At 38.5% G+C, this 25,659-nt stretch overlaps 1 pseudogene; it reads left to right on the forward strand.

Annotated features, from left to right (window-relative positions):
* Positions 1 to 23,610, forward strand: part of LOC105242186 — a 73,782-nt pseudogene extending 50,172 nt beyond the window's left edge.
* The last annotated feature ends 2,049 nt before the right edge of the window (positions 23,611 to 25,659 follow it).

The following is a 25,659-nucleotide window of genomic DNA, read 5'->3' on the forward strand; positions in this document are numbered from 1 at the left end:
TCCATGAATGCTGACTCTCTGGGATACACTCTGAGAAGGCAAATAATCTTTCTACTCCGTGTACCAGACACTCTTCAGATTGTTGTTTCCATGCTGTCTGCCCCCATCTTGTTTGCCTACCTACTCTACAGGAGCAACACAGTGCCCGCAGTGCTTTATCCCAGCCAAGTCCACTAACCTTTAAAACTCAAGGCTTTAAGCCTTGCTGGTTGTGAGAACTTATGAAATTCAGCCCCCCTCATTTCCCAAACTAATGGCTTTGGGAAACGTTGTCATTGTGTGTTCCCCTGTGTGTTCCTCTCTCTCTTGCCCTTCTACTTGACCATGGCTTCCTCCCCTCTGCAGCACCTGCAATCCCTTTCTACCCTAAGGCACATCTCTGCACTTCCTACATTCTTCAGTGTGGCCTCTTCTGCCCCATTAATTATGGAGTTTGTTCCATCAGTCTTCAGGTCAATTTCTAGGGTATTTTGGATGATTTGATAGTAATCTAGTTGTGTTTGTGGCTCAAGGCAAACTTAGGGTTCTCCTACTCCACTGCCATCTTCTTCTCTGTTTTTATTATTAGAACATATATTTCAAATGGATTCAAAATTAATAGCATTCACAATATTTTAAGGGTACACCACTTTTTTAAAAAGATTTTATTTATTTGAGAGAGAGACAGAGAGGCAGAGATAGCGAGAGAGAGAATGAGAGGGGAGGAGCGGGAGAAGCAGGGTCAGTCCCAGGACCCTGGGATCATGAGTTGAGCCGAAGGCAGATGCTTAACTGACTCAGCCACCCAGGTGCCCCAGTACACTACTTTTTAATGGGAGTTTGCTTTCTAGTACTTTGGGGGTTTGTAAGACATATCAAGAACATTACTGATGTGGAAAATGAATACTGCTGAATTCATATGGTGTGTGTGTGTGTGTGTCAGAATCATTTTTATTTTTAAATTGTTTGATGTATAGTTTTCACACAATATTACATTAGTTTTAGGTGTACCCCATAGTAATTTGAAAAGTTTATACATTATGCTATGCTAACTACAAATTTAGCTACCATCTGTCAACATACAATGCTATTACAATATCATTGACTATGTTGTTTATGCTGTGCCTTTTATTCCCATGACTTACTTATTCCATAACTGGAATCTTACATCTCCTACTCATCTTCACCCATTTTGCCCATCCTCCCACCCTATGCCAATCTGGCAACCATCAGTTTGCTCTGTTTTTATAGCTATGGTTCTTCTTTTTGCTTATTCATTATTTTTAGATTCTACATGTGAGAGGAATCATATGATATTTATATTTTGCAGTCTGATTTGACTGTCATAACACTGCCCTTCATGCATTGGAAGGAATTTCATATTTTGTTTAGACATCATTAAGCACAGAAGCTTTTTCAATACAACTTTGATGACGTGAAATCTGTCATTTTACTAACACTGACTTGACTCTCTGTTCCACTACTCTATTAGATATATTAACCCATTTATATTATTTTTTGTTACAAAGTGGAATATTTCATATGAAGACTGTACTTCAGGTTCACATTCTATTTTTAAGCCTTTATATCTGGTTTTCATAAATTTTCCAATATTGTGGTGGCTGTAACCTTGTATTGTAGTCATGTCTCCTTGTATTTTTTTTTAATTTAAGTAAAATCACTTAACATGAGATCTATCCTCATGTTAATTATCATAGCTTAATGTCCTTATGGTTCATCCATTTTACTGCATAAGGCAGGATTTCCTTACAATTTGAAGGATGAATAATGTTCCTCAGTATATATGTACACCTACTTACCACATTATCTTTATCCATTTATGCCTCAGTGGATATTTAGGTTGTTACCACTTCTTGGCTATTGTGAATAATGCTGCAATGAACATAGGAGTGCAAATATCTGTCATCCTGATTTCAGTTCTTTTAAATAAATATCCAGAAGTAGCATTGCTAGACTTTATGGTAGGTCTATATTTAACTTTCTGTGGAACTTTCTGTGGATGCTTTTTTCATAGTGGCTGCACAATTTTACATTCTCACCTTAGAAAAAGAAGGTTCTAATTTCTCCATATCCTTGCCAAAAGTAGCCATCTCTCTCTCTCTTTTTAAAGTAATAGCCACTATAACAACTATGAGATGATATCTTATGGTTTTGATTGGCATTTCCCTGATGCTTGGTGACGTTGAGCACCGTTTTATATACCTGTTGGCTATTTGTATGTCTTCTTTGGAGAAATGTGCATTCAAACCCTTGCCTTTTTAAAAATTGTGTAATTGCATTTGCAGTTGCTGTTTATTGTTAATAAGTTGAAAAAAATTCTTCTATATTTTGGATATTAGCATCTCATCAAATATATGGTTTCCAAATATTTTCTTCCATTCTTTAGATTGCCTTTTCATTCTGTTAATTTTCTTTATTGTGCAGAACATTTAGTTTGATGTAATCTCACTTGTCTAATTTTGCTTTTATTTCCTGTGCTTTGGTGTTATGTCCAAAACATCATTTTTGAGATCAATGTCATGGATATTTTTCCTTAAGTTTTTCTAGGAGTATTACAGTTTCAAGTCTCACATTTTAAGTCTTCAATCAATTGTGAGTTGATTTTTTCTTTATGGCATAAGATAAATGTTCAGTTTTATTATATTGCATGTGGATATCCAGTTTTCCAACATCATTTGTTGACGAGACTATCTTTTCCCTATTGTGTATTCTTGAGGTCCTTGTTGAAGATCAGTTGGTTGTGTATGCATGGCTTTATTGTGCTCTCTTTCTGTTCCATTGTTCTATACATCTGTTATATCAGTAATTTACTATTTTATTTCCTGTAGATTCATAATATATTTTGAAATCAAACAGTGTGGTGTCTTCATATTTGCTGTTATTATTCAAACTTGCTTTGGCTATTCAGTGTCCTTTGTTGTTCCATATGAATGTATGAATTTTTTTCTATTTCTGTACAAAAAATGTCATTGGGATTTGATAGGGATTGTACTGAATTTATAAATCACTTTAAGTAGTATCATCATTTTAATGATATTTTCTTTTGTTCCATGAACATGGGATGTCCTTTTATTGATTTTTTTGTCTTCTTTATTTCATCAATGCTTTATACTTTTTAGTATACAAGTTTTTCACTTCTTTCAATTAAGTTTGTTCCTAAGTATTTTATTCATACTGATTCTATTGTAAATGAGAATGTTTCTTAATTTCCTCTTTCGATGGTTCATGATTAGTGTATATAAACACAAGCGATTTTTGTATATTGATTTTGTATCCTGCACCTTTGCTGAATTTGTTTTTAATTCTAACAGTGTGTGTGTGTGTTGTTTCTGGAATCTTAGAATTTTTTATGCGTTGGATCACGTAATTTACAAACAGAAATAATTTAACTTCTTTACTATTTGGATGTCTTTTCTTCTCTTGCACAATTGTATGGGTTACAACCTCTTGTACTATGTTGAATAGAATTGGTGAGAGTGGGAATCCTTTTATTGTACCTGGACTTAGAGGAAAAGCTTTCAGTTTTTTGTTTCGTTTTGTTTGTTTGTTTGTTTCTTACTTTTAACCATTGTTTATGATGTCAGCTGCCAGCTTTTTCTACATGGTTTTTATTATGTTGTGGCAATTTTCTTAAATTCCCAGTTTGTTAAGAGTTTTTATCATGGAAGAAAGTTAAATTTTATCAGAAGCATTTTCTGCATCTGTTGAAATGGTCCTGTGTTTTTATTTCTCATTCTGTTAATGTGGTGTATTACAATAATTTGTTTTTGTATTGAACCATCCTCATACCCAAGGTTAAATTCCACTTGGTCATAGTTGTTTGTTCCTTTCTAATATGCTGTTGAATTTGCTATGCCAGGATTTTATGGAAGGCTTTTCCATCTACATACAGCAGGGTAATTGGCTTATAATTTCCTTTTCTTACAGTGTCTTTGACTTTAGTATTAGGGTAATGCTGGCATTCAAAGTGAGTTTGGAAGCATTCTCATATCTTCCAAGTTTTCCAAGCTTGAGGAAGGTTGGCATTAATTCTTATTTAAATGTTTGATAGAATTTTCCAGAGAAGGCGTCTTGTTCTGAGCTTTTCTTGATTACAAGATTTTTAATTAATGATTCAAACTCCTTACTAGACATAGATATGCTTTAATTTATTATTTCTTCATGATTAAGATTTGGTAGATTGTGTATATCTAGGAGTTCATCCATTTCTTCTAGGTTTTACAGTTTATTATTGTACAAGTGTTCATCGTATTGTCTTATAATTGCTTTTTTAAATTTCTATAATGTAATTGTAGTGTCTCCTATTTCATTTCTGCTTTATTTATTTAAGTCCTTTTTTTCATAATTTACCTAATGGTCTGTCAATTTTCCTTAAAAAAACTTATTTTTGTTGGTCTTTTTTCTATTCTCTATTTCTTTTACCTATGTTCTCTTTTTTATTATTTCCTTACTTCTGTTAATTTTGGGTTTTGTTCCCTTTCTTGTTCTTCGAGTTATAATATTAGGTTGTTTTATTGAGACCTTTTTTTTTCTTTATGTAGGTTTTTATCTGTATAAATTTCACTATTAGTGTTGCCTTTGCTGATCCTGTGAGTTTTGATATATCACATTTTTAATTTTATAACTCCTGTATATTCTACATTCCTTTGATTTCTTCTCTGATCCATTGATTATTCAGGAGTGTGTTGTCTAATTTCCACATGTTTTTTAATTTTTCAGTTTTTCTTCTGTCGATTTCTAGTATTCAGCTGTTGTCAGACACTTGTTATGATGTCAATCTTCTAGAGTTTGCTTTTTTTAATGTTTTTTTTATTATATTATGTTAGTCACCAGACAATACATCCCTGGTTTTTGATGTAAAGTCCAATGATTCATTAGTTGCGCAATACTTGTTTTGTGAAATAACATGTGAGTTCTCTTGGAAAATATTATGTGCTCACTTGAAAATAATATATATTCTACTGCTTTTGGATCGAATGATTTATGTCAATTAGCTCCATTTGTTCTATGGTGTTTTCAAGTCCATTTTTTCCTTATTGATTTTCTTATTTTTTTAATAATAATATTTTTTATTATATTATGTTAGTCACCATACAGTACATCCCTGGTTTTTGATGTAAAGTTCCATGATTCATTCGTTGCATATAACACCCAGTGCACCATGCAATACGTGCCTGCCTTACTACCCACCACCAGCCTATCCCATTCCCCCACCCACTGCCCCTCTGAAGTCCTCAGTTTGTTTCCCAGAGTCCATAGTCTCTCATGTTTCATTCCCCCTTCTGATTACCCCCCCTTTCTTTACAAATCGTTCTTTTTGATAGCTTTCCTACTTCTTATGTTCCATAAATTAGTGAAACCATATGATAATTGTCTTTCTCTGCTTGACTTATTTCGCTTAGCATTATCTCCTCCAGTGCCATCCATGTTGGAGCAAATGTTGACAAATCGTTCTTTTTGATAGCTGAGTAATATTCCATTGTATATAGGGACCACAGCTTCTTAATCCAGTCATCTGTTGAAGGGCGTCTTGGTTCCTTCCACGATTTATCTATTGTGGACAATGCTGCTATGAACACGGGTGCATATGGCCCTTCTCTTCAACTACGTCTGTACCTTTGGGGTAAATACCCAGTAGTGCAATGGCTAGGTCATAGGGTAGCTCATTTTTTAACTTCTTAAGGGACCTCCACACTGTTTTCCAGAGTGGCTGTACCAACTTGCATTCCCACCAACAATGTAGGAGGGAGGGATCCCCTTTCTCCACATCCTCTCCAACAATTGTTTCTTGCCTTGTCTATTTTTGCCATTCTAACTGGTGTAAGGTGGTATCTCAGTGTGGTTTTGATTTGAATTTCCCTGATGTTTAAAGATTTTGAACATTTTTTTCATGTGTCTCTTAGCCATTTGTATGTCTTCATAAAGTGTCTGTTCATATCTTCTGCCCATTTTATGATTTGTTTATTTGTTTCTCGTGTATTGAGTTTGAGAAGTTTTTGTAGATCTTGGATACCAGTCTGTTATCTGCAGCATCATTTTCAAATATATTCTCCCATTCCGTGGGCTGTTTCTTAGTTTTTTTGACTGTTTCCTTGGCTGTGCAGAAGCTTTTGATCTTGATGAATTCCCACAAGTTCATTTTATCTTTTGTTTCTCTTGCCTTTGGAGATGTGTCATGAACAAGGTTGCTTTGGCCGATGTCATAGAGATTGCTGCCTATATTCTCCTCTAGAATTTTGATGGATTCCTGTCTCACATCGAGGTCTTTCATCCATTTGGAGTTTATCTTTGTGTATGGTGTGAGAGAGTGGTCAATTTTCATTGTTTTGCATGTAGCTGTCTAATTTTCCCAGCACCATTTTTTGAAGACTGTCTTTTTTCCACCGGATGTTTTTTCCTGCTTTATCAAAGATTAGTTGCCCAAGTTTCTCTTTTAGCTTTCTCTTCTACCATCCCATCCTCCAATTCGCTAATTCGTTTTTCTGCCTCATTTACCCTGGCCGTCACAGCATCCAGTTTTGACTGCATTCGAATCATAGCATTTTTAATTTCTGCCAGATTTGCTCTCATTTCCACCCTTAGAGATTCTATATTCTCGTTAATATTTTTGTTAATAGTTTCTTCAAGTCTACACATCGTCTTGACCATTGTTAGTCTGAACTCCATTTCTGATAATTTGGTTATATCCATATCCATCAGTTCTGTGGCAGAGGCCACAGACTCCTTGTCTTTTCTTTGCTGGGGGGATTTCTCCTTCTCGTCATTCTGATGAGGAGTGGTTGCGGTGTTGTCCAGAGCCCAAATTATTGACCAGGACCCAGGCTGTGTGCTCTTGTTTTATAGGCACCTTAGGGGTGTGGGCTTCTTGATTTTTCACCCTGCCTTCTGGGGGAGGGGCCTGCCACACTGATACTCAGGCAACCCTGTTTGGGTAGAATTGCGCCATCTGCTGCAAGGGGGAATAGGGATGGGCGCAATGTGAGCCTGTATTTCCGGGCTTTTGTTCTCTGGAGGCCTTCCCTGGCAATTTTCTGTGCAGCTTCTGAGAGAGCAGCAGCGGCCGAATCCCAGCCTCTGTCTGAGAGCATCGAGATCACAGTCTGCTCGCCACTGAGCTCTTCTGGCCTCTGTTTCTTTGGTGGTGCTAAACCTTCTAGCATCCCTGGATGTGCGCCCCACACCCGGCGTCCCAGCCCTCACTTCCAAGGCCAGCACATCTATGTCTTTTGTGTTTCTAACACTGCCAGCCACCAGCCTACCCCGTGAATGCTCCAGAGCTCCGTTTCAGTGTGATTTGCGCACAATATGGAGCTCTGATTTTCAGACTGGTAGCGCGCATTCCCAGGCTCCCAGTCTCAGGCTGCTCTCTCATGGGTGTCGGTCCACGAGTCCGCCTGCTCCCCAGTGCAGGTGACTACCACTTCCCAGCTCCCAAGCAAGGAGGCTCCCTCCTCCTTCTGTTTATCTTCTGATATCTGTTCGTGGATTCACGGCTCCCCACTTCTTACCTCAGTAATCAGTGCTGGAGATGTTCATTTGTGTAGATCCAGGTGTATCTTCCTATGTTTCAGGCTGATTCCATTTGTTTTCAGGATGGTCCAGTACCTATCCAGCTCGACTCAGGGAACCAGCTGAAAAAGGGGACCCCTACTCCTCCCTGGACCACATCTTCTTAATCCAGTCATCTGTTAAAGGGCATCTTGGCTCCTTCCACGATTTAGCTATTGTGGACAATGCTGCTATGAACATTGGGGTGCATATGGCCTTCTCTTCACTACGTCTGTATCTTTGGGGTAAATACCCAGTAGTGCAATAGCTGGGTCATAGGATAGCTCATTTTTTTATCTTTTTAAGGGACCTCTACACTGTTTTCCAGAGTGGCTGTACCAACTTGCATTCCCACCAACAATGTAGGAGGGATCCCCTTTCTCCACATTCTCTCCAGCAATTGTTGTTTCTTGCCTTGTCAATTTTTGCCATTCTAACTGGCGTAAGGTTGTATCTTGATGTGTTTTTGATTTGAAATTCCCTGATGGCTAATGATTTTGTACATTTTTTTCATGTGTCTGTTAGACAGTTGTATGTCTTCTTTTGAAAAGTGTTCGTCATGTCTGCTGCCTATTTTATGATTTGTATATTTTGTTTCTTGTGTATTGAGTTTGAGAAGTTCTTTGTAGATCTTGGATACCAGTCTTTTATCTGTTGTGTCATTTGCAAATATCTGCTCCCATTCCGTGAGCTGCCTCTTAGTTTTTTTGACTGTTTCCTTGGCTGTGCAGAAGCTTTTGATCTTGATGAAGTTCCACAAGTTCATTTTATCTTTTGTTTCTCTTGCTTTTGGAGGTGTGTCATGAAAAACGTTGCTGTGGCCAATGTCGCAGAGGTTGTTGCCTATGTTCTCCTCTAGGATTTTGATGGATTCCTGCCCCACATCAATGTCTTTCATCCATTTGGAGTTTATCTTTGTGTATGGTGTGAGAGGAAGTCTTTCCATTTAACCCTAACCTTGTAACTGATGAAGAAATTGAACCCTTTACAGAACATCTCCACCTCCACCACCATCAGCCAAATTAAACAAAATTCTTAAGAATCGTCAGACTGTGGTTTCTATTACTAATGACCCTCCTCCAAGAGATAACAGAGTGGTTGGTTCCACACATGCACAGCCTAGTTAGCTTCCTGAGCAGTCTTCCTCTGCACAGCATGATGGCAGTATTTCACATATATATCCAGTCCATGCTGCCAAAAAAAGGAATTCGGACCCCCTCAACCTAGAATATCTAATTGTGTGAGAAAAGTAGGAAAACTTACAAAGAAAAGAAAAGGAAAAAAAAAGGAAAGAAAAGAGACTACAATGGTAAGAACTTAGGGGGAAAAATAAGAGTGGGAGAAAGAGAGTGAGACTGGGTTGTTGATGCTACAAAGGCAAATAATGAACTTACGTGAATGATCAGAGATTATGGAGGAAGTTAGGATTATAGACCGTTAACAACCACAGACCCTACTGACGAACATAGGATACGTGTTTGTGTAAGAAAATGACTACTCAATAAAAAAGGAACTTCAATGAAAGATCTTGATGTAATCAAAATCCCTAGTAAAGATGTTGTGATGATACATGAGCCAAAACAAAAAGTAGATTTAACAAGGTACCTAGAGAACCAAACATTTCATTTTATTAAACCTTTGATGACTCAGCTCCTAATGAAATGTTTTACAGGTTTACAGCTAGGCCACTAGTGGAATCTATATTTGAAGTGGAATGGCTACATGCTTTGCTTATAGGCAAACTGAAAGTGGAAAAACTGACACCTTGGGAGGTGACTTTTCAGGAACAAAATAAGATTATTCTAAAGAAATTTTTATGCATTAGCAGCTTGAGATGTCTTTTTAATTTTTTTAAAATTTAAACTCAATTTAGTTAACATGTAGTGTACTATTAGTTTCAGGGGTAGAATTTAGTGATTCATCAGTTGCATATAATACTTGGTGGCAATGATAGGGGAAAGATGGCAGAAGAGTAGGGGACCCTATTTCAACTGGTCTCCTGAATCGAACTGGATATCTATCAGACCATTCTAAATACCCATGGAATCAGGCTGAGATGTAAAAAGATATATGGATCCTTACAAACAGAACTTCTCCAGTGCTTGGTCTCGAGGTATGAAGTGGGGAGGAGAGAGTCTACGGTCAGATATCGGAAGACAAACAGAAGGGGGAGGGAGCATCTGTGAACTTGTGCCAGGAAGGTAAAAGCCTCCCGCCCTGGGGAGCAGACATAGACTCGCAGACCAGTAGCAGCACGGAAAGATCTTTAGGACACCGCCCCCCAGACTGAAACCTGGAGCTCCTCACATGTGAACCAGGGGTGACTGGTGGTTTTAGAAGCACAAAGGGCAGAGATGTGCCCAGCCCTGGGTACGAGGACTAGGAAAGCAGCTGTGGCGAGCACAACCCAGGATGCTATGGGTTTTTAGCAGCAATGACAGAAACAGAGTCAGTGTGGCCTGGAGACCTCAATGAGGAGGAGGCTGTGATCTCTGTGTTCTGAGACAGAGATTTGGATGTGGACACTTCTGCTCTGACTCCCAGAAGAGACACAAAAGCTTCCAGGGAAAACCACCAGAGAACAAAAGACCCCCAAAACCAGTACTCACTGAGTGCATCCCCCACACACGGGGGAAGGCAACTCTGCTCAGAGTTGCCTGAGTATCAGCGCAGCAGGCTGCTCCTCCAGATGGCAGGCTGGAAGAACAAGAAGCCCATATCCCTAGGGTCCCTATAAAACAGGTGCATCTTGCTTGGGTCCTGGTCAATAATTTGGACCCTGTACATTCCCACAACTGCACCTCATAAGAATAACAAAGTAGAGGAACACCCAAAAAGGGAAGAAAGAGAGACTGTAGCCTCTGCCACAGAACTAATGGGTATGGATATAACCACAATGTCAGAAATGGATTTCAGAGTAACAATTATCAAAATGATGTATAGCCTTGAGAAAAATATTAAGAAAAATATGGACTCCTTAAGGGCTGAAATGAGAATGAATCTGGCAGAACTTACAAATGCTATGAATGAAATGCAGTTTAAACTGGATGCTCTGACTGCAAGGGAAAATGAGGCAGAAGAATGAATTAGTGAGTTAGAGGATAACATGATGGAAAAGAAGGAAAATGAGGTGGCATGGGATAAATGAATCCAATTTCAAAAAACTAAGCTGAGGGAGATTACTGACTCAATGAAATATTCCAGTATTAGAATTATTGGGATCCCCATGGGGGTGGGGAAAGAGAGGTCAAGAAGATATTTTTGAGCAAATCATACCTGAGAACTTCCCTAATCTGGAGAAGGAAACAAGCATTCGTGTCCAAGAGAAAGAGAGGACCGCTCCCAAGATCAATGAGAATGGACCAACACTATGACTTATAGTAGTAAAATTTGCAAATCTTAGATCCAAGGAAAAGATCTTGAAAGCAGTGAGGGGAAGAGATTTCTTATGTACAGTGGGAGGACTATCAGAATAATGTCAGACCTGTCCACAGAGACCTGGCAAGCCAGAAGGGCTGGCAAGACATATTCAGAGTGCTAAATAAGAAGAACATGAAGCCAAGGATACTGTATTCAGCAAGGCTGTCATTCAGAATGGATGGAGAGACAAGAAGCTTCCAAGACCAACAGAAACTGAAAGAATATGTGACCACCAAGCTGGCCCTGCAAGAAATATTAAGGGGTGTTCCATAAAAGAAGAGGGACCCCAAGAGTGATACAGAACAGAAATTAACAGAGACAATCTATAGAAACAATGACTTCACAGACAACATGAGGACATTAAAATCGTATCTCTCAGTAATCACGCTGAATGTGAATGGCCTAAATGCTCCCATAAAATGCCACAAGGTTGCAGATTGAATACAAAGACATGACCCATCTATATGTCATCTACGCACTTTGAACCTAAGGATACATCCAGACTGGAAGTGAAGGAATGGAGAACGATTTTTCATGCCAATGGACCTCAAAAGAAAGGTGAGTAGCAATTCTCAGATCAGACAAATTAGATTTTAAGCTAAAGACTGAAATGTGACATACAGAGAGACACTATATTATTCTTAAAGGGTATATCCAACAAGAGGATCTAACAATTATAAATATCTATGCCCCCAACAAGGGAGCAGCCAACTACATAAGCCAACATATAACCAAAGTAAAGAAACATACAGATAATATGTTAATAATAAACGCTCCACTCTCCACAATAGACAGATCATCTAAGCGGAAAATCAACAAAGAAAAAAGAGCTTTGATCCTCGGAGTTAAGATGGCAGAAGAGTAGGGGACCCCTTTTTCAGCCAGTCCCCTGAGTCGAGTTGGATAGGTCCCAGACTAGCCTGAACATCCATGGAATCAGCCTGAGACGCAGGAAGATACATCTGGATTTATACAAATGAACATCTCCAGCCCTGAGTATTGAGGTACGAAACGGGGATCCGTGAAACCGCACACAGATATCAGAAGATAAACGGAAGAAGGAAGGAGCCTCCGAGTTCAGGCTCCGGGAAGCGGTAGCCACCTGCACAGGGGAGCAGGCAGATTTGCCGACCGGCACCCGTGAGAGAACAGACTGGGACCATGAGTGGGGAGCGCTTGCCACCAGACCTCTCACGGAGCTCTGGTGCGCTCACTGGACCAGACTAAGACCGGGAGCGCACGGGGGCAGCTGGCAGCTGGCGGCTGGCGGTATTAGAAACAGAAAGGACAGAGATGCGCCAGCCCAGGAAGTGAGGGCTGTGACACCGGTGTGGGGCGCACATCCCGGGATGCTGCAGGGTTGAGCAGCACCAACACAAACAGAGTTAAAGTGGCCAGAACATCAGTGCAGAAGAGTCCGCAATCCCTCTGTTCTGAGACAGAGGCTGAGATTTGGAGACTGCTGCTCCGACTCTCCGAAGAGGCACAGCAAAACACAGGGAAAGCCGCCAGAGAACAAAAGCCTGGAAATACCGGCTCACAGTGTGCCGATCCCCATCCCCCCTCTCAGGGGACACAGAGAATCTACCCAAACAGCGTTGCCTGACTATGGGCATGGCAGGCCCCTCCCCCAGAAGGCAGGCTGAAAAATCACAAAGCCCACATCCCTAAGATCCCTATAAAACAAGGATGACGGCCTGGGTACCGGTCAATAATTTGGGATCTGGACAACCCCGCAAGCTCTCCTCATCAGAATGACGAGAAGCAGAAATCCCGCCCAGCAAAGAAAAGACAATGAGTCTGTGGCCTCTGCCACAGAACTAATGGATATGGATATAACCAAATTATCAGAAATGGAGTTCAGAATAACAAAGGTCAAGATGATATGTAGACTTGAAAAAAGTATTAATGAAAATGTTAATGAGAATATAGAATCTCTAAGGGCAGAAATGATAGTGAATCTGGCAGAAATTAAAAATTCTATGAGCCAAATGCAGTCAAAACTAGAGGTTCTATGCCAGGGTGAAAGAGGCAGAATGAATCAGCGAATTGGAGAATGGGTTAGTAGAAGAAAAAACTAAAATAGAATCTGGACTCAAAAAATTCCATGCACAGAAATGTAGGTTACGAGAGATTACTGACTCAATAAAATGTTCCTATATCAGAATCATCATCATCCCCGAGAGGGTGGAGAAAAACAGAGGTCTAGAAGAGATATTTGAACAAATTGTAGTTGAAAACTTCCTTAATCTAGCAAGGGAAACAAACATTCATGTCCAAGAGGCAGAGAGAACCCCTGCCAAGCTCAACCACGACAAGCCTATGCCACCACACGTCATAGTGCAATTCGCAAATATTGGATCCAAGGGTATAGTATTGAAAGCGGCCAGGGCAAAGAAATTTCTCACGTACCAAGGCAAAGGTATTAGAATTACATCAGACCTGTTTACACAGACCTGGAAAGGGAGAAAGGGTTGGGGGGGGGCATTTTTAAAGCCCTTTCAGAGAAAAACATGCAACCAAGGATCCTTTATCCAGCAAGGGTGTCATTCAGAATTGATGGAGAAATAAAGACTTTCCAGAATCGCCAGTCATTGACCAATTGTGCAACCACGAAACTAGCCCTACAGGAGATATTAAGGGGGGATTCTATAAAAGTAAAAAGGCCCCAAGAGTGATACGGAACAGAAAGTCACAATCTATAGGAACAAAGACTTTACAGGAAACATGGCATCATTAAACTCATGTCTTTCAATAATCAGTCTCAATGTAAATGGCCTAAATGCTCCCATAAAGCACCACAGCATTGCAGATTGGATAAAAAGACATGACCCATCCATTTGCTGTCTACAAGAGACTCATTTTGAACCCAAAGATACATTCAGACTGAAAGTGAAGGGATGGAATACCATCTTTCATGCCAATGGACCTCAAAAGAAGGCTGGGGTAGCATTTCTCATATCAGACGGATTGGATTTTAAACTAAAGACTGTAGTTAGAGATACAGAAGGATACTACATTACTCTTAAAGGGTGTATCCAACAAGTGAATATGACAATTCTAATTATACATGCCCCCAATAGGGGAGCAGGAAGATACACAAGCCAACTCTTAACCAGAATAAAGAGACATATAGATAAAAGTATATTAATAGTAGGGGACCTCAACACTCCACTCTCAGAAATAGACAGAGCACCCATGCAGAAAATCGACAAAGAAACAAGGGCTTTGAATGCCATACTCGTCGAGTTGAACCTCATAGATATATATAGAACACTACACCCCAGAACAAAAGAATACTGATTCTATTCTAATGCCCATGAAACATTCTCATGAACAGACCATGTCGTGGGTCACAAAACAAGTCTCAACGGATACCAAAAGACTGAAATTATTTCCTGCATATTCTCAGACCACAACGGTTTGAAATTGGAACTCAACCACAAGGAAAAATTTGGAAGTCACACTTGGATACTAAGGAACATCCTGCTCAGGAATGACTAGATAAACCAGGAAATCAAAAATCAATTTAAACAATTCATGGAGACTAATGAAATGAAAACACAATGTTCCAAAACCTATGGGATACTGCAAAGGCAGTCCTAAGAGGGAAATACATAGCCATCCAAGCTCACTCAAAGAATAGAAAAATATAAAATCAAGTTTTTATATTCTCACCTCAATAAGCTGGAACAGCAACAGGGAGACAGGCCTAATCCACGCACAAGGAAGCAGTTGACCAAGATTAGAGCAGGAATCAGTGAATTAGAAATGAGGAGTACAGTAGACCAGATCAACAGGACTAGAAGCTGGTTCTTTGAGAGAATTAATAACATTGACAGACCACTGGAAGGCTTATCCAATAGAATAGAGAAAGGACCCAAATTAATAAAATTATGAATGAAAAAGGAGAGGTCACAACCAACACCAAGGAAACTGGAAGGATCATTACAAACTTTAATCAACACCATTATGCCAATAAATTAAGCAACCTGGAAGAGATGGAGGACTTCTAGGAAACCTATAAACTACCAAGACTGAAACAGGAAGAAATTGATTTTTTTAAACAGGCCAATTAATTATGAAGAGTTTGAATCAGTGATAAACAACCTTCCAAATAACAAAACTCCAGGCCCGGATGGTTTTCCAGGGGAATTCTATGACCATTCAAAGAAGAAATAATACCTATTCTCCTAAAGCTATTTCAAAAAATAGAAAAAGAAGGAAAGCTACCAAACTCATTATGAGGCCAATATTACCTTGATCCCCAAACCAGGCAAAAACCCCATCAAAAAGGAGAATTACAGACTGATTTCCCTAATGAAATGGATGCCAAAATCCTCAACTAGATCCTGGCTAATAGAATCCAACAGTACATTAAAAGGATTATCCATCATGACCAAGTGGGATTCATCCCTGGGATGCAAGGGTGGTTCAACATTCACAAATATATCAGTGTCTTAGATTTTAACCAGAAGTAAAAATTCAAAAATCATATGATTCTCTCAATAGATGCAGAAAAAGCATGTGACAAAATACAGCATCCTTTCCTGATTAAAACCCTTCAGAGTGTAGGGATTGAGGGTACAGTCCTCAACCTCATAAAAAACCATCTATGAAAAGCCTACAGCAAATATCATTCTCAATTGGAAAAAGCTGGAAGCCTTTCCTTTCCCTTAAGATCAGGAACACGACAAGGATGCCCACTCTCGCCACTATTTTTCAACATAGTACTAGAAGTCCTTGCAACAGCAATCAGAAGACAAAAAGGGATCAAAGGTATCCAAATCGGCAAAGAAGAAGTCAAAATCTCTCTCTTCGCAGATGACATGGTACTCTATACGGAAAACCCAAACGAATCCACTCCCAAACTATTAGAAGTTATAGAGCAATTCAGTAATGAGGTGGGATACAAAATCAATGCTCAGAAATCAGTTGCATTTCTATACACGAACAATGAGACTGAAAAAAGAGAAATTAGGGAATCCATCCCATTTACAATAGCACCAAAAACCATACATTACCTTGGAATTAACTTATCCAGAGACGTAAAGATCTATATTCTAGAAACTACAATTCACTCTTGAAAGAGATTGAAGAAGAGACAAAAAGATGGGAAAATATTCCATGCTCATGGATCAGAAGAATTTTCTAAGTTTAAATGTCCATGCTACCCAGAGCAATCTACACTTTCAATGCTATCCTGATCAAAATACCGAGGATATTTTTCAAAGAACTGGAACAAATAGTCCTTAAATTTTTATGGAACCAGAAAAGGCCCCGAATTGCCAAGGAACTGTTGAATGGGAAAACAAAGCTGGGGCATCACAATACCGGATTTCGAGCTCTACTACAAAGCTGTGATCACAAAGACAGCATGGTACTGGCACAAAAACAGACACATAGACCAATAGAACAGAAGAGAACCCAGAAATGGACCCTCGGCTCTTTGGGCAACTAATATTTGAGAAAGCAGGAGAACACATCCCGGTGGAAAAAAGACAGTCTCTTCAATAAATGGTGCTGGGAAAATTGGACAGCTACATGCAAAGGAATGAAACTTTACCACTCTCTCACACCATACACAAAGTTAAACTCCAAATGGATGACAGACCTTGATGTAGGACAGGAATCCATCAAAATCCTAGAGGAGGACATAGGCAGCAACCTCTACGACATTGGCCAATGCAAACTTTTTCATGACACATCTTCAAAGCAAGAGAAACAAAAGATAAAATGAACTTGTGGGATTTCATGAAGATAAAAAGCTTCTGCACATCCAAGGAAACAGTCCAAAAAACTAAGAGGCAGCCCACAGAATGGGAGAATATATTTGTAAATGATGCTACAGATAACAGACTGGTATCCAAGATCTACAAAGAACTCAAACTCAATACATGAGAAGCAAATATACAAATCATGAAATGGGCAGTGGATATGAACAAACACTTTTCCAATGATGACACACAAATGGCTAACAGACACATGAAAAAATGTTCAAAATCATTACCCATCAGGGAAATTCAAATCAAAACCACAATAAGATACCACCTTACGCCTGTTAGTATGGCAAAAATTGACATGGCAAAAAACAACAATTGTGGAGAGGATGTGGAGAAAGGGGATCCCTCCTACATTGTTGGTGGGAATGCAAGTTGGTACAGCCACTCTGGAAAACAGTGTGGAGGTCCCTTATAATGTTAAAAGTTGAACTACCCTATGACCCAGCCATTGCACTACTGGGTATTTACCCCAAAGATACAGACGTAGTGAAGAGAAGGGCCATATGCACCCCAATGTTCATAGCAGCATTGTCCACAATAGCTAAATCGTGGAAGGAACCGAGATGCCCTTCAACAGATGACTGGATTAAGAAGTTGTGGTCCCTATATATACAATGGACTATTACTCAAGTATCAGAAAGAACAATTTCACAACATTTGCTGCAACATGGATGACACTGGAGGAGATAATGCTAAGTAAAATAAATCAAGTAGAGAAAGACAATTATCATATGATTTCTCTCATCTCTGGCCCATAAGAACTAGGAAGATCGGTAGGGGAAGAAAGGGATAAAGAAAGGGGGGTAATCAGAATGGGGAATGAAGCATGAGAGACTATGGACTCTGAGAAACAACTGAGGGCTTCAGAGGGGAAGGTGGTGGGGGAATGGGATAGACTAGTGATTGGTAGTAAGGAGGGCATGTATTGCATTGTGCACTGGGTGGTATACGCAACTATGAATCATCGAACTTTATATCAGAAACCAGGGATGTATTGTATGGTGCCTAACATAAAATAATAAAAAATAACATTAAAATAAAAAAATAAAAAGAAAAAAATAAGATAATTGAATGACATACTGGACGAGAGGGACCTCATAGATATATATATACAGAACATTCCACCCTAAAACAGCATAATACTCATTCCTTTTGAATTAACATGGAACTTTCTCCAGATAGACCATATAGTGGGACATAAAACAGGTCTCAACTGATACCAAAAGACTGGGATCATTTCCTGCTTATTCTCAGACCACTATGATTTGAAAATGGAACTCACTCACAGGAAAAAAATTGGAAGAAACTCAAACACTTGGAAGCTAAAGACCATCCTGTTTAAGAATTTTTAGGTAAGCCAGGAAATTAAAGAAGAACTTAAGCAATTCATGGACACCAATGAGAATGAAAACACATCAGTATAAAACCTATGGGACACTGCAAAGGTAGTCCTAATGGGGAATTACATACCCATCCAAGCCTCACTCAAAAGAATAGAAAAATCTAAAATACAGACCCTATACTCACACCTTACACAGCTAGAGATGCAACAAAAGAACAGACCTAACATACACAAAAAGAGAACTGATTAATCATAGAGTAGAAATCAATGGATTAGAAATCAGAAATATAGTAGAGCAGATCAATGAAACTAGAAGCTGGTTCTTTGAAAGAATTAATATGATCAATAAACCACTGGCCAGACTTATCCAAAAGAAAAGAGAAAACACCCAAATTAATAAAATTATGAATGAAATAGGAGAGATCATGACTAACGCCAAGGAAATATAAACAATCATGAGAAACTATTATCAACAAGCATATGCCAATAAATTAAGCAACCTGGAAGAAATGGATGCCTTCCTGGAAACCTATAATCCACCAAGACTGAAACAAGAAGAAATTGACATCCTAAATAGACCAATAACCAGTAATGAGATTGAAGCCATGATCAAAAACCTCCCAAAAAACAAGAGTCCAAGGCCTGATGTATTCCCTGGATAATTCTACCAAACATTCAAAGAAGAAATAATGCCTATTTTCCTGGAGCTGTTTCAAAAAATAGAAACAGAAGGAAAACTTCTATAATCATTCTATGAGGCCACCATTACCTGGATCCCAAAACCAGGCAAAGACCCCATCAAAAGGAGAATTACAGTCCGGTATCCCTGATAAATATGGATGCCAACATTGTCAACAAGGTCCTATCTAATAGGATCCAAAATGCTTTAAAAGGATTATCCATCACGACCAGGTAGGATTCATCCCTTGGATGCAAGGGTGGTTTAATATTCGCAAATCAATCAATGTGAGAGAACACATTAATAAGAGAGGAGACAAGAATCCTATGGTCCTCTCAATTGATGCAGAAAAAGCATTTGACAAAATACAGCATCCTTTCCTGGTTAAAACCCTTCAGAATGTAGGGATAGAGGGTACATTCCTCAATTTCATAAAAACCATCTCTGAAAAGCCCACAGCAAGTATCATTCTCAATGGGGAAAAATTTAGAGCTTTTCCTTTAAGGCCAGGGACATAACAGGGATGCCTACTCATGCCTCAATTTTTGAACATAGTACAAGAAGTCCTAGCTTCAGCAATCAGACAACATAAAAAATAAAATGCATTCAAATTGGCAAAGAAGAAGTGAAACTCTCTCTCTCTCTTCTCAGTGACATGATACGTTATGTGGAAACCCAAAAGACTCCACCCCCAAATTACTAGAACTCACACAGCAATTCAGTAATGTGGCAAGATACAAAATCAGCGCACATAAATCAGTTGCACTTCTATACACTAACAAGGAGAGTGAAGAAAGAAATTAAGGAATCAATTGCATTTACAATAGCACCAAAACTCATAAGATATCTAGGAATAAACCTAACCAAAGAGGTGAAGGATCTATGCCCTAGAAACTACAGAACACTGATGAAAGACATTGAAGAAGACACAAAAAGATGGAAAAACATTCCATGCTCATGGATCAGAAGAATAAACATAGTTAAAATGTCTATGCTATAGAGCAATCTATACTTTCAATGCCATCCTGATCAAAATACTAGTGCCATTTTTCAATGTGCTGGAACAAACAATCCTAAAATTCATGCGGAATCAGAAAAGACCTCGAAACACCAAGGAAATGTTGAGAAAAAAAAAGAAAGGTGGGGGCATCACATTTCCTGAAATCAAGCTATACTACAAGCTGTGATAATCAAGACAGCATGGTACTGGCACAAAAACAGACACATGGATCAATAGAACAGAATAGAAACTCCAGACATGGCCCCTCAACTCTGTTGTCAACTAATTTTTGACAAAGTAGGAAAAAACACCTGATGAAAAAAGACATTCTTTTCAATAAATGGTGATGGGAAAATTGGACAGCTATATACAGAAGAATGAAACTTGACCATTCTCTCACACCATACACAAAGAAAAACTCTAAATGGATGAAAGATCTCGATGTGAGACAGGAATCCATCAAAATCCTAGAGGAGAACATAGGCAGCAATCTCTTTGACATCGGCCACAGCAACTTCTTTCAAGACATGTCTCCAAAGGCAAGGGAAACAAAACCAAAATGTTTTTTGGGACTTCATCAAGATAAAAAGCTTCTGCACAGCAAAAGAAACACTTAACAAAACAAAGAGGCAACCCACGGAATGGGAGAAGATATTTGCAAATGACACTACAGATAAAGAGCTGGTATCCAATATCTATAAAGAACTCATACTCAACACCCAAAAAACAATCAAGTCAAAAAATGGGCAGAAGACATGAACAGATACTTTTCCAAAGAAGACATATGAGTGGCTAACATACACATGAAAAATGTTCAACATCATTAGCCATTAGGGAAATTCAAATCAAAACCACATTGAAATACCACCTTACACCACTGAGAATGGTAAAAATTGACAAGGCAAGAAACAACAACTGTTGGAGAGGATGTGGAGAAAGGGGAACCCTCTTACACTTTTGGAGAGAGTGCAAGTTGGTACAGCCACTCTGGACAACTGTGGAGGTCCCTCAAAAAGTTAAAAATAGAGCTACCCTATGATCCCGCAATTGCACTACTGGGTATTTACCCCAAAGATACAGATGTAGTGAAGAGAAGGGCCATATGCACCCCAATGATCATAGCAGTATTGTCCACAATAGCTAAATTGTGGAAGGAGCTGAGATGCTCTTCAACAGATGAATGGATAAAGAAGCTGTGGTCCATATATACAATGGAATATTACTCAGCCATTAGAACGAACAATTATCCAACACTTGCAGCAACATGGATGGGACTGGAGGAGATTATGCTAAGTGAAATAAGTCAAGCAGAGAAAGACAATTATCGTATGGTTTCACTCATTTATGGAACATAAGAAATAGCAGGGAGATCTGTAGGAGAATGAAGGGAAGAATGAAGTGGGGGTGAGGAGAAGGGGGAATGAACCTCAAGAGACTATGGACTCTGGGAAACAAACTGAGGGCTTCAAAGGGAAGGGGGTTGGGGGATTGGGCTAGAATGGTGATGGTTATTAAGGAGGACACGTATTGCATGGAGCACTGTGTGTTACACACAAACAATGAATAATGCAACACTACATCAAAAACTAATATGTACTGTATGGTGACTACCATACCGTAATAAAAAATTTTTAAAAAGAAGACATGAACAGATACTTCACCATAGAAGACATATGAATGGCTAAGAGATATATGAAAAAAAAATGTTCAACATCATTAACCATCAGGGAAGTTCAAATCAAAACCACATTGAGATACTACCTTACGCCAGTTAGAATGGCAAAAATTGACACATCAAGAAACAACAAATGTTGGGGGCGCCTGGGTGGCACAGCGGTTAAGCGTCTGCCTTCGGCTCAGGGCGTGATCCTGGCGTTCTGGGAGAGCCCCACATCAGGCTCCTCTGCTGTGAGCCTGCTTCTTCCTCTCCCACTCCCCCTGCTTGTGTTCCCTCTCTCGCTGGCTGTCTCTATCTCTGTCAAAATAAATAAAAAAAATCTTAAAAAAAAAAAAAAAGAAACAACAAATGTTGGAGAAGATGTGGAGAAAGGGGAACCTTCTTGCTCTGTTGGTGGGAATGCAAGTTGGTACAGCTTCTTTGGAAAACAGTATGGAGGTTCCTCAATAAGTTAAAAAATATAGTTACCCTGTGACCCAGCAATTGCACTACTGGGTATTTACCCCAAAGATACAAATGTAGTGAAGTGAAGGGCCATATGCACCCCAATGTTCATAGCAGCAATGTGCACAATAGCCAAATTGTGGAAGGAGCCAAGATGCCCTTCAACAGATGAATGGATAAAGAAGATGTGGTCCATATATACAATGGAATATTACTCAAGCATCAGAAAGGATAATTACCCAACTTTTGCATCAACATGGATGGAACTGTAGGAAATATGCTAAGTGAATTAAATGAAGCAGAGAAATCCAATTATCATATGGTTTCACTTATTTGTGCCACCTAAGGAATAGCAGGGAGATCATTAGGAGAAGGAAGGGAAAAATGAAGGGGCGGAAATCAGAGGAGGAGACAAGCCATGAGAGATTATGGACTCCAAGAAACAAACTGAGGGTTTTAAGGGGAAGGTGGGGCGGGATGGGCTAACCCAGTGATGGGCATTAAGAAGGGCACATATTGCATGGAGCTCTGTGTGTTGTATGCAACAATGAATCATGGAACACTACATCAAAAGCTAATGAGGTACTGTATGGTGACTAAGACATCATAATAATAATTAAAAAAACACCCAGTGGCTCACTACATCAAGTGCCTTCCTTAATGACCATCACCCAATTACCCCATCCTCCCACCCACGTGTCCTCCAGCAACCCTCAGATTGTTTCCTACAGTCAAGAGTCTGTTATGGTTTGCCCCCCCTCTTTCTTTTTATCTTATTTTATTTTTCCTTCTCTTCCCCAATGTTATCTTTTTTTGTTTCTTCAATTCCACATAATGGTGAAATTGTATAGTATTTGTCTTTCTCTGACTGACTTATTTCACTTAGCATAATACCCTCTAGTTCCAACCACATCATTGTAAATGGCAAGATTTTACTATTTTTGATATTCCTCAAAAAGTTAATAATACAACTACCCTATGACCCAGCAAGTGCACTACTATGTATTTATCCAAAGTAGACAAACAGAATGATTTGAAGGGACACATGCACCCCAATGTTTATAGCAGCAACGTCCACAATAGCCAAAATACGGAAAGAGCCCAGCTATACATCAACAGATAAATGGATAGAAAAAATGTCAAGGTGTCTTTTTAATGTTAAGGAAGCCAAACTATAAGAAGTTAGAACTTTGAGCATATGCAAATTTTTTTGAAATTTACGGTAGGAACATGTTTGACTTGCTAAACAGGAAAACAAAATTAAGAGTGCTAGAAGATGTTGAACAGCAGGTTCAAGTGGTGGGATTACAGGAACAGGAGGTCAAATGTGTTGAAGATGTACTGAAACTCCTTGCCATAGGCAAGAGTTGAAGAACATCTGGTCAAACATCTGCAAATGCACATTCATCTTAAAGCCATGCCGTTTTTCAAATTATTCATAGAAAGAAAGGAAAACTACATGGCAATTTTGCTCTCATTGATTTTGCTGAACATGAATGAGAAGCTGATACTTCCACTGTAGACAGGCAAACCAAGCTTGAAGGTGCTGAAATTTTTAGCCTTTTAGCACTCAAGGAGTACATCAAAGCCTTAGGTAGAAATAAACATCTTACTCCTTTCAGAGCAAGTAAACTCACTCAGGCATTAAGAGATTCATTCATAGGTGAAAATTATCATACCTGAATGATTGTTACAATTCCTGTGAAAATACTCTAAATAAAGATATGAAAATAGGTATGAGACATAGTTAATCAGTTTGAAATTTGAAGGGAGTAGAGCAATATTTAGTTTGATTTAATAGATGATAGGATAAATTTTATTACATTTTTCTTTAAATTTTAAAAAAATTGCATGTTATTCATTAAGATGATAGTCATTTGACTAAGTTCTGAAGTAATGAGCACTGGGTGTTGTATGCAACTGATGAATCACTAAACTGTACTCCTGAAACTAATAATACAGTATTTGTTAATTAAATTGAATTTGAATTTAAAAATTTTTAAAAATGTTATAAAAATAAATGGAAATGTGCGGTGTAATTTGGAAAGTGATTTAGATCTTTAGTAGACTTGGTCTTTCTATCCTAGAACATGATTACATTTCTCTGTTTCACCTAGTTATATTTCCCATTATTTCATGACATTTAAATCATGCAAGTTTTTCCTATTATAATAAGACTCTCAGTGAGTATGAGAGAACCAGTCTGTATTTCTTAAATTGTTTTTTCTGTATCCAAAAAATATTTCCGGTATTAAATATTGTACATGGGGAATCTAGGGTTTGAGTGAGTAGTGCTAGCACAGTTCTTTCTGGTGTTCTATATGAGTTGCATTTTATTATTCATGTCACTAGTATTACAAACTTTAATGGCCATTATTACAAATGAAAGGACAAAAACCATTATTGACTAGTAAATTAATTTATTCCCTATAGTCATGAAGTGTCCTTGGAACTTTAGATTGTGATGGGCATATTTATATTTGTTCCATAAATTGTTCCCACTGCTCTTGTTTTAAATGACTATGCATATGGCTTTAAATTTCTATTATCACATAGTACATTTGTGATTTTAAATTTTAGAGACAAAATTCCTCTATGTATTCTATTTCTACTGTAGACATTCTCTTAATTTTGTTGAACACAAGTATTTGTCCTATGTATTTTAATTGCTAAGGCAATTTTATTTTTTAATCTTTTATTAAAATAGGAAGAATGTATGCATAGAGAAAAGTACCAAAAGCATAAGTGAATAATCTAATAAATATTTATAAAGTGAAGATTTCTGTCATCAGATTGAGAAATAGAACATTTCTACCTCTCTAGAAGTTTCCCCATATATCCCCTCCTGATTACAAATGCCGAAAAACACATCCAGATCGATTAACCTCTACCATAAGGTAGACATTGCCTTGACTTCTGTGGCATAATTTTCTTGTTTTTCTCTTTCTCTCTTTTTAAAAATAGTTTTTTTTTAATATTTACAGGGAGTTGGATTTTATTTTTTTTTATAATTAATTTTATTTTATTATATTATATTAATCACCATACAGTACATCCCCTGATTCTGATGTAAAGTTTTTTTTTTTTTAAATTTTATTTTATTATATTGTGTTAATCACCATACAGTACATCCCCAGATTCCGATGCAAAGTTTGACTTCATTAGTTGCGTATAACACCCAGTGCACCATGCAATACGTGCCCTCCTTACTACCCATCACCAGTCTATCCCATTCCCCCACCCCCTCCCCTCTGAAGTCTTCAGTTTGTTTCTCATAGTCCATAGTCTCTCATGTTTCATTCCCCCTTCTGATTACCCCCCTTTTCTTTATCCCTTTCTTCCCCTACCGATCATCCTAGTTCTTATGTTCCATAGATGAGAGAAATCATATGATAATTGTCTTTCTCTGCTTGACTTATTTCACTTAGCATTATCTCCTCCAGTGCCGTCCATGTTGCAGCAAATGTTGAGAATTCGTTCTTTCTGATAGCTGAGTAATATTCCATTGTATATATGGACCACAGCTTCTTAATCCAGTCATCTGTTGAAGGGCATCTCGGCTCCTTCCATGATTTGGCTATTGTGGACAATGCAGCTATGAACATTGGGGTGCATATGGCCCTTCTCTTTACTACGTCTGTATCTTTGGGGTAAACACCCAGTAGTGCAATGGCTGGGTCATAGGGTAGTTCAATTTTTAACTTTTTAAGGGACCTCCACACTGTTTTCCAGAGTGGCTGTACCAACTTGCATTCCCACCAACAA

Source organism: Ailuropoda melanoleuca, chromosome X (assembly GCF_002007445.2).
Source record: "Ailuropoda melanoleuca isolate Jingjing chromosome X, ASM200744v2, whole genome shotgun sequence".
Classification (NCBI taxonomy): domain Eukaryota; kingdom Metazoa; phylum Chordata; class Mammalia; order Carnivora; family Ursidae; genus Ailuropoda; species Ailuropoda melanoleuca.